Source organism: Ovis aries, chromosome 9 (genome assembly GCF_016772045.2).
Source record: "Ovis aries strain OAR_USU_Benz2616 breed Rambouillet chromosome 9, ARS-UI_Ramb_v3.0, whole genome shotgun sequence".
Lineage (NCBI taxonomy): Eukaryota > Metazoa > Chordata > Mammalia > Artiodactyla > Bovidae > Ovis > Ovis aries.
The window spans coordinates 17401814-17417619 of record NC_056062.1 but is presented as its reverse complement, the minus strand read 5'-3'; the positions used below and the strand labels follow the sequence as shown (position 1 = coordinate 17417619).

General features: G+C 47.3%; 1 protein-coding gene across 2 annotated transcripts in view; it reads right to left on the bottom strand.

Annotated features, from left to right (window-relative positions):
* FAM135B (family with sequence similarity 135 member B) overlaps positions 1-15806 on the bottom strand; it is a 272851-nt gene that overhangs the window by 169656 nt on the left and 87389 nt on the right. The window lies entirely within an intron of this gene.

Here is a 15806-nt window from a genome sequence, read left to right as displayed (position 1 = left end):
GCCAGAAAGGAGAGAGCTGGGTCACAGCTGTGGTCCACGGGAATAGGTACCCTGACATAAAGGTGTACAGAGAAGACCCAGCAGGGCAGCCTGAAGGAGGCTGGCCAGTCTCTCAGGTACCAAGATCAGCTCCTCAGAGCCACAGGACCTCAGGCAAGACCTTAGGCACTCTGTGCCTTGGTTTTCCCAACTGGAAACTGCTTTGCAACCAGCCTATCATACACGCTTAATAAGTATAAGCCATTCTGATACGGAAGAAAACCTAAAAACAATATGATGAGCACGGCAGGAAAGAAATGATAACTGCCTTCCTCCTACAGGTTACTGGACCCCCTGGCAGACTGTGAGCTTCCCTGGGGTCTCCCAGCTGGCAGGAGGCAGAGGGGTGGTCGGAATTCATGTCTCTGATTCCCACACATCACAGCAAATGCAACCTCAGCCACTTGGCCCCCCTGATGTTAAAAAAAATAGTATTTCCTTTCCTTCAGTGTAGAAATTAAAATAGGCTGTATATGTCTATTATTTTTCATGTCTGAAGACAATGCCAACCGAAGCATCTCACACTGCACTGAGGTCTTATTTCCCATGGGATGCTGAGCTTGCCTTAGGCAGCATCTGAAAACCCAGGCATGAAGGCACATAAGGTTCACAACCTCGGAAAAGGATGACAGAATTGTAAACTCAGGTAAAGTCTAAAAGCACTGAAAGCAAGGGAGCAAACACCATTGTTGTTGGCAGTTCCCAGCACAGAGCCAGTCCCTTCCCACCAGTGCTGGTAGCGCTCACCCAGAAGTTAAGCTTATAGCCAGAGTGGGGGGCAATGCATCTCTCCTTCTACTGTCTGAAATGCACGTACATAAATGGGCACCTGAGTGTGTGTGTGTGTGTCTGTGCACACACACACACATACTTAAAATGCATGTCAGGAGTGACCTCTTGGAAAGACGACACAGAAGCCTACAAAAAGCAGCAACTCTGATCCTGCCAGACACAGGTCACGTGCAGATCATTTTAAGGTCTAGCAGGAAATGGCAACCCACTCCAGTATTCTTGCCTGAAGAATCCCATGGACAAAGGAGCCTGGCAGGCTACGGTCCACAGGGTTGCAGAGAGTCAGACACAACTGAAGCGACTTAGCAGCAGCAAGGCCTGTTAAACCAGGTTTTGTCCTCCCAGCTTCCACAAATGCAACCCTAAAAAGTAGTGTCTATTTTGCAGTGACTATTTTTTCAAATGGACACTAACATATTACCAGCAACATTATGGATGCTCAATAAATAGTGGATAAGGCTCATTGTTAGAATAGTTAATAATAACAATAGGAGTTTATACAGAGTAAAGACAAGCTTGAGCACCCAAAGAAGTTCACCCTGGAGGGTAGGGGAACCAGCAGGAGAACTAGGGCTGAGCCCAAAAGACAGACATGCCCTTCAAACTCTGGGGCACTCTGCCCTGCCAACCTGTCTTCTCCTACCCTGTTACCCACCTCCACCAGAAGCTCCAGGGGCAGCCTCATTGAAGCGCTCCACCTCCTCTGAACAAGGCTTACTTTTACATGACCATGATCCGCTCTGCCCACCAGGTGGCTCACATATCTCCTCCCTCCCTGACCTGCTCCCAGTGCTTAAATGTCCAACCCAGCTCCCCCAGGACCACTCCTCAACAGTTATGCCCCCAACAGGCTGTGCCACCACCGCCCTGACCAGTACTGTGTTCTGGAAGTACATCCATCTTTCAGGTTATACACGTAAGTTCCAAGGGCTTCCCTGGGGGTCCAGTGGGAAGGAATCCACCTTGCCATGCAGGGGACACTGGTTCAAACCCAGGTCTGGGAAGATTCCACACGTCACAGGGCAGCTAAGCCTGTGTGCCACAACTACTGATCCTGTGCTCTAGAGCCTGGGAGCCACAGCTCCTGAAGCCCAAATGCTCTAGCACCCGGGCTCTGCAACAAGAGGAGCCACCACAAGGAGAAGCCTGAGCCCCCCAACCAGAGAGGAAGCCCCACTCTCTGCAACTAGAGAAAAGCTGTAGCAGCAAGGAAAACCCAGCACAGGTGGGGGGAAAAATGTGAGCTCTTTGAAGGAAGGACATTCACTGAGTTTAGCAGAAATCATAATAGAGAAGAGCATGAAATAGCATTTGAGGGACAAATCAGAGAAGGAATGAAACAAAACCAGATATAAGAGAAATTTACATACACACTGATAAATAAACGAATCAATGAGTTGATTCTCTTATTTCCAATCGAATATAAAGTTTCCCCGAGCACCTGGCACCAGCCCTGACTTAGGACTTAGAGAGTCTGAAATGATTCACAGCTCTTAGTTTCAATGCAAGCCTGACTTCCTTCTGCGCTCTGTGCAGGAAGCGCAAGGCAGTTCAATCCATCATGTTTAAGAAAATTCCAGAGAGAAGCCAATATCCGAGAGTGAGGCAGTCACTGATGGTGGCTCCACAGCAGAGGACACTCTATTTATCCTTCCAGAAGCCACAGTGTAAACAGGGGGGGCGGTGAATGCCAGCCGCGAGGCTCCCACCCAACGCGTCGAGGCTGGCATTTCAGACGTGCTGTGTGTTGGTGCCCCGTCCACGGAGCTTAGGGATCCGATTCTGCTGACATCTGTCACTAGCTTCACAAAGGCAGCAATGACTCAGCCTGAGGCAGTGTTCCCACGTGGACCACCCACGAGATCTGGGTTGATAGCCCCCACTATCAACCTTCTCACACACGGATGGCCACCCTCTTCCCAGCCACCCTTTCAGCCGAAAATAGAGAGGAAAGGACTTCAAAACAATGTGAAATGATGTTTTGTGGAGCCTCCTGGGAGCCATGAGGAAGGGGAGAACCAGCCTGCTTCGGCAGTTCTATTTTTTTTTTTTTCCACATGGCATGTGGGATCTTAGTTCCCCAACCAGGGATTGAACCTGTGTCCCTGCATTGGAAGCACAGAGTCTTAAACACTCGACCGACAGGGAAGTCCCAGTGTCGGCTCTTTAGAACTGATGCTGCAGGCTCCTCCTCCTCTGGGGCCACAGGGACCCCCAGGGGTCGGCGCGTCCCACCAGGAGTGGTCTCTGCTGAGGCTTGGGCTGTTGGCTCCCAGGCCCACAGAGCTGCACAGGCCTTGGCACTTAGAAAGCCTGACCCCTTGTGACCCAGAAGAGAAAACTGAGGCCCCAGAGTAGAGAGGCAGCCAGACGCAGAGGAGGCAGCGAAGTGCAGTGACGTCAAGGCCATGAACCCTCACAGCCACAAATCCTGGCCTTGATTAGCTCCTGCTTTTGTGCAGGTTCCTTTCCTCCGGTCCTCAGTGTTACCATCTGTAGAAAGGGCTCCTGATACCTTCCCGGCAGGGCTAGTGTGAGGAATGGAAGGATTTATATGTAAAGTATACCAAGTACGTACTGCGATAGCCAGCCCGCAGAAAACACTCCCAGTAGCTGCTGTTATTGACATGATCTCTATAGTGACAACAAATACTCAGTGAGCAATAACTGAAGGAAACAATAAGGCCTTCATTCAAGGTCAGCAATTCCTGTTGTGCAGCTGCCAAGTTCTGTCTGACTCTTCAGGACCCCATGGACTGCAGCACGCCAGGCTTCCCTGTCCTTCACCATGCCCTGGAGTTTGCTCAAACTCATGTTTACTGAGTCGGTGATGCCATCCAACAATCTCATCCTCTGTCATCCCCTTCTCCTCCCGCCTTCAATCTTTCCCAGCATCAGGGTCTTTTCCAATGAGTCAGTTCTTCCCAACAAGTTGCCAAAGTATTGGAGTTTCAGCTTCAACATCAGTCCTTCCAGTGAAAATTCAGGGTTGATTTCCTTTAGGGCTGATCTCCATGTTATACTCCAATAAAAAGAAATGCCCAGATTTTTGTGGGCTAGTAACTGTCATGATGTTTCTACACCAGCACAGCCTCAGCTGTGAGTCCCTGACCGGTGAGAAGGGGATGATAAGCATCCTGGAAAATGGAAACCAGGGTTGTGCTGAGGACATGGGGTCATGGGGAATAAGGATGGAAGGTAAGATCCCAAAGGAACAAACACAGTTCAAGACCTGGCAGGGTGAAGGATTAGGGTAGTTACCTTCAAGTGTGATATAGAACAGACTTGAAATAGCAACCTTCACACTGGCGTGAATATTAATCTTTATAAAAGGACGATGACAATGTGTTTTGGGGCATGAATTAATCATGAGCTTACACTTTTTAATTTTTAAAAACAAGCTTCCCTTTATAAACATCTCAGCAACATCTGCTCAGACTCCTTTTGTGGCCGTGGTGAGACCACTGGTTCAATTATTCTGAAAATGCTGATACTAACTAAAGGCTTCGCATGTGTCAGCAATGGCACTAGGTACCAGGGAGACATGGATGCATCAGTCAGGAGTTGAAGAAAGAAAGAAAAGACAGCAGAGGATTAGTCTGTTGATTACAGTAAGTGCTGATGACTACAGTAAGTGCTACAAGGGGACCATATAGGAAGTCTGTCCCAGGGCCATGGAGCCTCCCTTCATTGTCTCACCTGTGTAAGAGGTGAGGGGGGTGGAGATCATGTAACAGGATGCACACCTGTGAAGGCTGAGCACATGTGAAGTGCTGCTGCCAAGGTGAGCGTCTCCCACTTAACCTGACATGCTTACCCACGTACGAGGTGTTAGTTGGTATTTAAGGATGAAGGATGGGGGGTTCTCTGGTGGCCCAGTGATTGAGAATCTGCCTGCCAATGCAGGAGACAAGAGTTTCAATCCCTGGAATGAAAGGATCCCACACGCCACGGGGCAACAAAGCCCGTGCACCACACCTACTGAAGCCCTCACGCCCTAGAGCCTGGGACCCACAGCAAGAGCAGCCCGCACACCACAACACAGAGCAGCCCCCACTCCCATCTAGAGGATGTCTGTGCAGCGACGAAGACCCAGCACATCCGAAATAAATAAATAAGACTATATGAGAGAGGAGAAGGACACATGATATAGTTCACCCAAATAGCATGCTTGATTAGACAGAGGGGCATGACAGAGCTGTCCCCACAGGGAACGCAGGGGTAGCTCCAGAGCCAGCCTCTCTAAGTCCTGCCTCTAAAGGACCACACCCAGCTGGAGGCCAGGACTCACCCCATCCATCTCTCCCAACCTGCCAGCAGCACACAGACCCCACAGATTTCCAGAATATTTGAGACACTTCATAATTCTCACCTCCCAGTTAGGGGAGAATGGGTACATGTATATGCACGGCTAAGCCCCTTCGCTGTCCACCCAATACTACCACAACATTGTTAACCGGCTATCGGTCAGCTCAGTTCAGTTGCTCAGTCGTGTCTGACTCTTTGTGACCGCATGAATTGCAGCACGCCAGGCCTCCCTGTCCATCACCAGCTCCCAGAGTTCACTCAGACTCATGTCCATCGAGTCAGTGATGCCATCCAGCCATCTCATCCTCTGTCGTCCCCTTCTGCTCGTGCCGCCAGTCCCTCCTAGCATCAGAGTCTTTTCCAATGAGTCAAGTCTTCGCATGAGGTGGCCAAAGTACTGGAGTTTCAGCTTTAGTATCATTCCTTCCAAAGGAATCCGAGGGCTGATCTCCTTTAGAATGGACTGGTTGGATCTCCTTGCAGCCCATGGGACTCTCAAGAGTCTTCTCCAACACCACAGTTCAAAAGCATCAATTCTTTGGCGCTCAGCCTTCTTCACAGTCCAACTCTCACATCCATACATGACCACAGGAAAAACCATAGCCTTGACTAGACGGAACTTTGTTGGCAAAGTAATGTCTCTGCTTTTCAATATGCTATCTAGGTTGGTGATAACTTTCCTTCAAAGGAGTAAGCGTCTTTTAATTTCATGGCTGCAGTCACCATCTGCAGTGATTTTTGGAGCCCCAAAAAATAAAGTCAGCCACTGTTTCCACTGTTTCCCCATCTATATCCCATGAAGTGATGGGACCAAATGCCATGATCTTAGTTTTCTGAATGTTGAGCTTTAAGCCAACTTTTTCACTCTCCTCTTTCACCTTCATCAAGAGGCTTTTTAGTTCCACTTCACTTTCTGCCATAAGGGTGGTGTCATCTGCATATCTGAGGTTATTGACATTTCTCCCAGCAATCTTGATTCCAGCCTGTGCTTCTTCCAGCCCAGAGTTTCTCATGATGTACTCTGCATGTAAGTTAAATAAACAGAGTGACAATATACAGCCTTGATATACTCCTTTTCCTATTTGGAACTAGTCTGTTGTTCCATGTCCAGTTCTAACTGTTGCTTCCTAACCTGCATACAGGTTTCTCAAGAGGCAGGCCGGGTGGTCTGGTATTTCTATCTCTTTCAGAATTTTCTACAGTTTACTGTGATCCACACAGTCAAAGGCTTTGGCATAGTCAATAAGGCAGAAATAGATGTTTTTCTGGAACTCTCTTGCTTTTTCCATGATCCAGCAGATGTTGGCAATTTGATCTCTGGTTCCTCTGCCTTTTCTAAAACCAGCTTGAATATCTGGAAGTTCAAGGCTCATGTATTACTGAAGCCTGGCTTGGAGAATTTTGAGCATTACTTTACTAGCGTGTCTGGGTCGGGAAGATCCCCTAGAGAAGGAAATGGCAATCCACTCCAGTACTACTGCCTGGAAAATCCCATGGACAGAGGAGCCTTGTAGGCTACAGTCCATGGGGTCGCAAAGAGTCGGACATGACTGAGCAACTTCACTCACTCACTTACTAGCGTGTGAGATGAGTACAATTGTGTGGTAGTTTGAGCATTCTTTGGCATTGCCTTTCTTTGGGATTGGAATGAAAACTGACCTTTTCCAGTCCTGTGGCCACTGTTGAGTTTTCCAAATTTGCTGGCATATTGAGTGCAGCACTTTCACAGCATCATCTTTCAGGATTTTAAATAGCTCAAGTGGAATTCCACCACCTCCACTAGCTTTGTTTGTAGTGATGCTTTCTAAGGCCCACTTGACTTCACATTCCAGGATGTCTGGCTCTAGGTGAGTGATCACACTATCATGATTATCTTGGTCATGAAGATCTTTTTTGTACAGTTCTTCTGTGTATTCTTGCCACCTCTTCTTAATATCTTCTGCTTCTGTGAGGTCCATACCATTTCTGTCCTTTATCGAGCCCATCTTTGCATGAAATGTTCCCTTGGTATCTCTAATTTTCTTGATGAGATCTCTAGTCTTTCCCATTCTGTTGTTTTCCTCTATTTCTTTGCATTGATCACTAAGGAAGACTTTCTTATTCTCTTCTTGCTATTCTTTGGAACTCTGCATTCAGATGCTTATATCTTTCCTTTTCTCTTTGCTTTTCACTTCTCTTCTTTCCACAGCTATTTGTAAGGCCTCCTCAGACAGCCATTTTGCTTTTTTGCATTTCTTTTCCATGGGGATGATCTTGATCCCTGTCTCCTGTACAATGTCACGAACCTCAGTACATAGTTCATCAGGCACTCTATCTATCAGATTTGGCCCTTAAATCTATTTCTTGCTTCCACTGTATAATCATAAGGGATTTGATTTAGGTCATACCTGAATGGTCTAGCGGTTTTCCCTACTTTCTTCAATTTAAGTCTGAATTTGGTGATAAGGAGTTCATGATCTGAGCCACAGTCAGCTCCTGGTCTTGTTTTTGTTGGCTGTATAGAGCTTCTCCACCTTTGGCTGCAAAGAATATAATCAATCTGATTTCAGTGTTGACCATCTGGTGATGTCCATGTGTAGAGTTTTCTCTTGTGTTGTTGGAAGAGGGTGTTTGCTATGACTAGTACATCCAATATAAAACAAAAAAGCTCAAAAAAAAATTAATTTATTAATTAAAAAAATAATTCTCACCTCCCTAGCTCTGCACAGACTATTCTACCTCCCTGATCTAACCTCAAAGAATTTTGAGCATTGCTTTGCTAGCATGTGAGGTGAGTGCAATAGTGCGGTAGTTTGAACACTTTTAGGCATTATCCTTCTTTGTGATTAGAATGAAAACTGACCTTTTCCAGTCCTGTGGCCACTGCTGAGTTTTCCAAATTTGCTGGCATATTGAGTGCAGCCCTTTAACAGCATCAAATTGCCAACATCCGTTGGATCATAGAAAAAGCAAGAGAATTCCAGAAAAACTTCTGCTTTACTGATCATGCCAAAGCCCTTGACTGTGTAGATCACAACAAACTGGAAAATCCTTCAAGAGATGGGAATACCAGATACCTTACCTGCCTCCTGAGAAATCTGTATGCAGGTCAAGAAGCAATAGTTAGAACTGGACGCAGAATAACAGACTCATTCCAAATTAGGAAAGGATTATGTCAAGGCTGTATATTGTCACCCTGCTTATTTAACTTATATCCAGAGTACATCATGTGAAATCCAGTGCTGGATGAAGCACAAGCTGGAATCAAGAATGCCAGGAGAAATATCAATAACCTCAGATACGCAGATGACACCACCCTTATGACAGGAAGCGAAGAGGAACTAACAAGTCTCTTGATGAAAGTGAAAGAGGAGAGTGATAAAGCTGGCTTAAAACTCAACATTCAAAAAACTAAGATCATGGTATCCTATCCCATCACTCCATGGTAAATAGATGGAGAAACAATGGAAACAGTGAGAGACTATTTTCTTGGGCTCCAAAATCACTGCAGATGGTGATTGCAGCCATGAAATTAAAAGACATTTGCTTCTTGGAAGAAAAGCTATGACCAACCTAGACAGCATATTGAAAAACAGAGACATTACTTAGCGAATAAAGGTCCATCTAGTCAATGCTATGGTTTTTCCAGTAGTCATGTATGGATGTGAGAGTTAGACTATAAAGAAGGCTGAGCACTGAAGAACTGATGCTTTTGAACTGTGGTGTTAGAAATGGGTCTTGAGAGTCCCATGGACTGTGAGAAGATCCAACCAGTCAATCCTAAAGGAAATCAGCCCTGAACATCCATTGAAAGAATTGATGCTGAAGCTGAAACTCCAATACTTTGGCTACCTGATGTGAAGAACTGACTCACTGGAAAAGACCCTGATGCTGAGAAAGATTGAAGGCAGGAAGAGAAGGGGACAACAGAAAATGAGATGGTTGGATGGCATCACTGACTCAGTGGACATGAGTTTGAGCAGCTCTGGGAGTTGGTGATGGACAGGGAGGCCTGGAATCCTGCAGTCCATGGGGTCGCAAAGAGTTGGACATGGCTGAGCGACTCTCACTCACTCCTTTCACTCAAGAAGAACTTACACGCCAGCTGCCCTCTGACATCAAAACAGCCTACCTGCTTGGCCCTCAGTCCCAACTCTGCTCCCCTCATTTACTACAGTCATCCTCTAGTGATTAGAGCAGCTAATATTTACTGAGTGCTCCCTGGGTGTCAGGCCCAACTCTAAAATTTCCTATGTAATTAATTTAATCCTCCCAACAGTCCCACTGAATACTGCTATGGTCATTTCCATTTTACGGATCATGCCCAGATAGGTTAAGCAACCTGCCTGAGGTCACACAGCTAAGTAGAAAGCAAAACTTAGATTAGAATCAAAGCAGTGTGGTGGTGGGCCAGCTTCTTACCTCAGTGCCTCCTACAGGCACCACACAGGAAGGAAGGATGCTCACCAGTCTGACCCAGAACCAAGCCCAGGAGGGAGCGCAGGGTGCTCAGTGAGTAGAATGGGATGTTGTTGTTGAGTTACTAAGCTGTGTCTGACTCTTTGGGGACCCCATCAACCTCCTCTATCCATGGGAATTCCCAGGAAAGAATACTGGATTGGGTTGCCATTTCCTCCACCAAGGGATCTTTCAGACCCAGGTATAGAACCTGTGTCTCCTGCATTGGCAGACGGATTCTTTACCACTGAGCCACCAGGGAAGCCCAAATAGGACTGGGTATTAATTCATTAATTGAAAGAAGTTAGATCACATATGCAAACCACCTTGCATAGTCACACATTCAAACACAGTTTGGAATGTAAACCTCTCATTTGAATAAATATTTGCCTTTTCTGTCTCTGCAACAGTCTTTGCAAACTGCTCTTTCATCTCCTGGCCCCCAGCCCAGGAAGCCCTCCCACCCATTTGAGCTTCTACTCCCAACTTGCGTGCACCTCCAGGCCTGCTTCAGAGAACTCTCTAGGCCAGGAGACCAAGCAGCACTTTGCTATGTGTGAAGACATTAGCTAAATGGGGTAATTCACACTAAAGTGTGAATGAAGCCAACAGTGGGAGGGGAGCAGGGAGGAGAAGGCATTTTAAGGTGGGAGCTGAGTAAATCCTCTATTTGTTGCAAGCACCTCAACTTTCTGGACCTCGAGGTCACCATGGACACTCTTTATCAGCCTACCCACCTTGATCCTCCCCCTCAAAGTCACAGAGCCAAGTTACTCAGTTGCCCACTGGCATAGTATTTTTCTGAGCCAAATGGGAAAAGAACAGTGTTTTAAAATTAGACCTGACTTTGAATCCCTTAGACAAGTAACCTAACATCTTCCAAGCCTCTAGTTTCTTATCTGTAAAATGGATCTGGAGAAAATCAGATCCGCCCAAGAGAGTCCCGGCACAGGAAAGGGACAGTGCGCTGAGCATTGCTTTCTCTTCCCTGTGCCAGCCTCACTCCTCCTCCTTTCCCTTTCTCCAGGTCTCTGGAAAGGACTTTGAAATTATACCAAGTCATCTACATATGAACCCTCAATCTGTGAACTCTCAAAGATTTGAATGTGTGTCCAGGCACGTAAGTTAGTTCACGTGTCTGGCATACCTTGTCACAGGTGCACATCCTCCACAAGTGGTTACGCTTTTGTGAACTTTACTGTATAGTATGCATAGAGAACAGCAGGACAGTATCTGTATTTCCAGCCCAGGATGTCCAGTAGCAAGGGTAAAAGGAGCGGTATATAGACAGTTGTGTTAGCTGGGTACCTAGGCTAACCTTGTTGGACTTACAAACAAATTGCACTTAAGATTGTGCTCTCAGAACAGAACTTGTTCACATGTAGGGAACTTCCTGCACCTCCCGGACTATGTTCTGAAGATATTCTTACCAGATGTTTCTTCCCAAAAGAATCTCTTGGTTCAATAAGCTTGGGAATCACCAGATTATGCAAGGTTAATTCTTGAGCCTGAAGAACTTTTCACAACTTTTAACACGATGCTACTTGCAGCAACTCTTCAAGGCAAGGACTATGATGCTGATTTGTCCCCAAAATTACATTTTAAGAATACGCTACGTGCCATGAACATTGATATCTACCAACAATGAACTTACTTCCTGAAACTTCGCTTACAGGCTAGAGGGGTATGTGCATTAGCAGAAAATCCCCTTTTGCCTGAAAGGGTAATTATGATTTCAGTGTGAGGACCTCTGCATGGGAGCAACGGCTCAGTGAGTATCCAGGGGCTGGAAACTTCAGGCGGCTCACTTTCCAGTCCCCACCGACCACATGCCAGGCATCTGCCCTCCTTCATGCCCACCCTTTGTTCTTTTGCATCATCTCTGTGTGTGCCTCTCGGAGTCTCTGATGTCCTGGGAGGCAGAGCAGAGTGTGAGACAAAATAAGTATCCACAATAATGATGGTTGAAAGGATGGATGGAGGACTGAATGGATGGATGTATGGACAGATGGGTAGATGGATAGATGGATGGATGGGTGGATGGAAAGATGGGTAGATGGATGGATGGACAGATGGATGGATGGACAGATGGGTGGATGGACAGATGGGTGGATGGATGGATGGACAGATGGATGGATGGAAAGATAGATGATGGAGGAATAGATGGATGGATAGATGGATGATAGATAGATGAATGGATGGATAGATGGATGGATGGAAAGATGGATGATGGAGGAATGGATGGATGGGTGGATGGATGGATGGATGGATGATGGATAGATGGGTGGATGGAAAGATGGGTAGATAGATGGATGGATGAACAGATGGGTGGATGGACAGATATGTGGATGGATGGATGGACAGATGGAAGTATGGAAAGATGGATGATGGAGGAATGGATGGGTGGGTGGGTGGATGGATGATGGATAGATGAATGGATGGATAGACGGGTGGATGGAAAGATGGGTAGATGGATGGATGGATGGACAGATGGAAGGATGGAAAGATGGATGATGAAGGAATGGATGGATGGATGGATGGATGATGGATAGATGGGTGGATGGTGAAGAGACAGAATGACATGAGAGTCAAAATGCTAATCAAGGATTCATACCACCCATACTGAAACCCAGATCTTCATGAGCACATACATGCCTGTGATTCCACCTCTCCGTTTATGAAACAAGTGACCTGCATGAGTCAGTGGAGACCACGGGGCATGTGATGGGCCAGAGAACAGCACCCCAGGCTATGTAGACCTGGAGCTGCCCAATCTATTTTCCAACAGAAAAGACAGACATCTTCCTTACGAGGTGAAATCTGACATCAATTGTTGGAAATAAATTTAATAACTTTCAAAACCATCTGCAGTCTAAACAAAGTCCATCTGTGGAACGTGTTTGTCCCAAGGGCCACCAGCTCATGAGGTGTGGAGCAGATAGTCATGAGCCAGTGTTTATTCAGTGGCCACCCGGGGCCAGGAGTCTACGTGCTTTACCACAACATCAACCTTCCACTGGTTCTGGGACTGGTTATGATCATTATCCCCACTTGACAGATGAGCGGATAGAGGCTCAGGGAGGCTAAGTAAGTAACTTCCCTGTCGTCAGAGAGCAGGGCCAGAGCTGGGTGACCTGGGAGGGCCTCCTCCTGTGAATGGCATGGAAGCTCATGTTCCTTGTCCTTGGCATCAGCTCTCACTCAACCCCATAGCAGCCCTGACAGGTTCCAATTTTCCTGGTGAGCCCACTGAGGCTCGGAGAGTCCCCAGTGGAGTGCAGGCCGGTCCCAGCTCAGGTCTGTGTAACTGAAAACAGCAGCGCCACAGTTAGCTGCAGGCTGTGCACAGACAGGGCTTCCCTGGGGCTCAGCTGGTAAAGAATCTGCCTGCAGTGCAGGAGACCCCGGTTCAATTCCTGGGTCAGGAAGATCCCCTGGAGAAGGGACAGGCTACCCACTCCAGTATTCTTGGGTTTCCCTAGTGGCTCAGCTGGTAAAGAATCTGCCTGCAATGTGGGAGACCTGGGTTCAATATCTAGGTAGGGAAGATCCCTTGGAGAAAGGAATGGCTATGCACTCCAGTAATCTGGCCTGGAGAATTCCATAGACTGTATAGTCCATGAGGTTGCAAACAGTCAGACACAACTGCATGACTTTCACTGCGCACATACAAGGAAGCTGGTACTTCATGCAATTTCCTGAAAGGTGGGGGAAGGAAACACATATAACCATTTAAGGAAAATCATTTAGCAGCGTGGTACAATTAGGTCACTGTGACCCTTCTCAAGACTTTCATTTTCCCCTATTTCTCTGCCTTTCTCCACCCTACTCTTTTTAAACTACCCCCACTGACTCAGCAGGACATTCCTGATGTAGTAAGTTAATGCCTTTGCCTTTCTCTGGGCGCCCATGTCTACAAGGGAAACATGCCCCGAATCCCAAGTGCTATTTATCTAATAAGACTGCAGTTACCTTAATTATATTTCAATGTCTCCACTTGTCTGAGAAATTTGCTTGCACCGCCCTGCCATATCTCTGCTTCTCTAGCCACCTCATGGTCTCTGGGTCCTCTAAGGAATTCCCCACAGAACTGCCAGCCCCCAAACAGAAGGAGCCTGGTGGGGAGACAGCACACCCGCTGGGTTAGCGGTTAGCGTGGAAGGTCTTCTACTTTGCACGGCAGATGTGTTCCACACCAAGCCAGACAGAGCTCAGAAGCCAAAGTGGCACTAAGGTGGGGGTGGGGGCTGGGGCAGGTGAGGCTCAGACACACCTGAGCTTCTGCATCTAGTCTCTGCCGCTCACCACCTGGATGGCCTTGGTGCCATCACCCGACCTCGTTGAGATTCAGTCCTGTTAGATTTCAGAGTTTGGATCGGTGCAGGTATAATGATGAATGTCATCCTCCCAAGTCCCTGGTGGGTCTCCTTGGGATCAGGTCTCATTTACTCAACAAACATTTACAGAGTGCACATTCAGTGCCAAATAGTACTCTTGGCACCAGGCACTCAGATATGAAAGTGGATTGTTAGTCCCTGTGCTTTGTGGGGAGAAAGCAGGAAAATTCTGACTCACAAAGACTTGTGTGATCTTAACCCCTCTGCTGCTTAAAAAATAAAAAAGACAAGTTTAGGCAGATGATTTAACTCTGAAGCACCTCATTTTCATTATTTGCACAAAGAGAATAGTTGCCTTTTCCCATATGCCTGTGATGACTAAAATAATACAGGTTAAATCCCTACCACGGTCTTTGGATCACAGCCAGTGCTTCACAAATCAAAGCAGTTATTCAGCTGATAACCTGTGAACAGGATGCAGGGTATCAGGGCTTCAATTTCAGTATCCTGGCAAAAATTCACGTCATTTATTTTTCTGTTTAAGGACCTCAGTTTACCCATCTGTGCAATAGAAGCGCAGTTCTGCCTCCTGAAAAGAACCCAGGCTTTGGGGGCAGACTTGCACCAGAAGGCTACCTCTGCCCCTTACTGAGCAGGGTGACCTTGGACTCTGGGACCTCTGAGGGCTCCTTTCACAGGCCTCTAAACCCTGTGTGTACCCTTGATCATGTGTCCATAAGGGAAGAATGGTGGCCAGCATGCGGCAGGCTCCATTATCACTGAGAGTGAATAAAGGAGAGAAAGTGATAAAATTAAAGGCAGCCACTTTACAGCTCTGCTATAAAAGACCATATGAACTAGCGAACACTCATTCTTGATTCTTTTCAGTCTCCATCTAAACTACCAAGTCCCCAGCACACAGGGATGAGGTAGGGAGGATGAGAAACGGACTAGAGCCTGAGCAGATTCAACTTGTCCTCCCTCCCCAGCATCAAAAGTCCTTAGATACTGTTAGTGCTGCGACTGCTGTTTAGTTGCTAAGTTATGTCCGACTCTTTGCAATCCCGTGGACTGTAACCCGCCAGGCTACTCTGTCCATGGAATTTCCCAGGCAAGAGTACTGGAGTGGGTTGCCTTTTCCTTCTCCGGGGAACATTCCCAACCCAGGGATCCAACCTGCATCTCTCTCTTAGGCAGACTGTTTACCACTGGGCCACCTGGGATTCCCAGATACTGTTAGTGAGGGCTCCGTAAATAGTCTGTGGATGCACTGTCATTTATTCAAACCTCACAGCAACTTTCTGGATAACAACTGTTGCACTGGGGAAGTTGAGGTACATGGCAGAAGTGCAGATTCAAACACAAATTTTCCTCCACAAGGCTCCACTCTGTCCACCTTGGCACACACGGGAGAACCTCACCCAGAGCTGAAGGTGCTGTGACTCGGCTCGCCTGGTCTCCCAACCCAGAGAGCATCAGCAAGAGCCCGTCTGGTTCCCTGGCCTGGACCTACTGCCAGCCAGCACCTGCCTCTGCCCCAAAAGACGTGCACACGCCTCCCTCACAAGCATCTGTAGGGGGCACGTGGCTCATTCAGTCATGTAACCTGAGCATCCGCAGAAACACATCAAACATGTATCCAAGGAGGTGTCCTTGGCTGAGTTGCCCCAGATCCCGGGGCCCTTGTGCCTGAGCCAGGGTGTACAGTCCACACTCAGGTTTGGAGAGCAGGGTGGTTAATCACTCCTGATCTGGAGCTGCCCAAGAATTGGCAGGCTGTTCCAGTAGACTGAGATCACACGTTTGTATCTGTGATCCTACGTGGGGCCCAGCTCTGTGACAGGTGAAATGTTTCCGGGAAATCTGGAGCCAGAGAGCTGGAGTGCTGAGCCC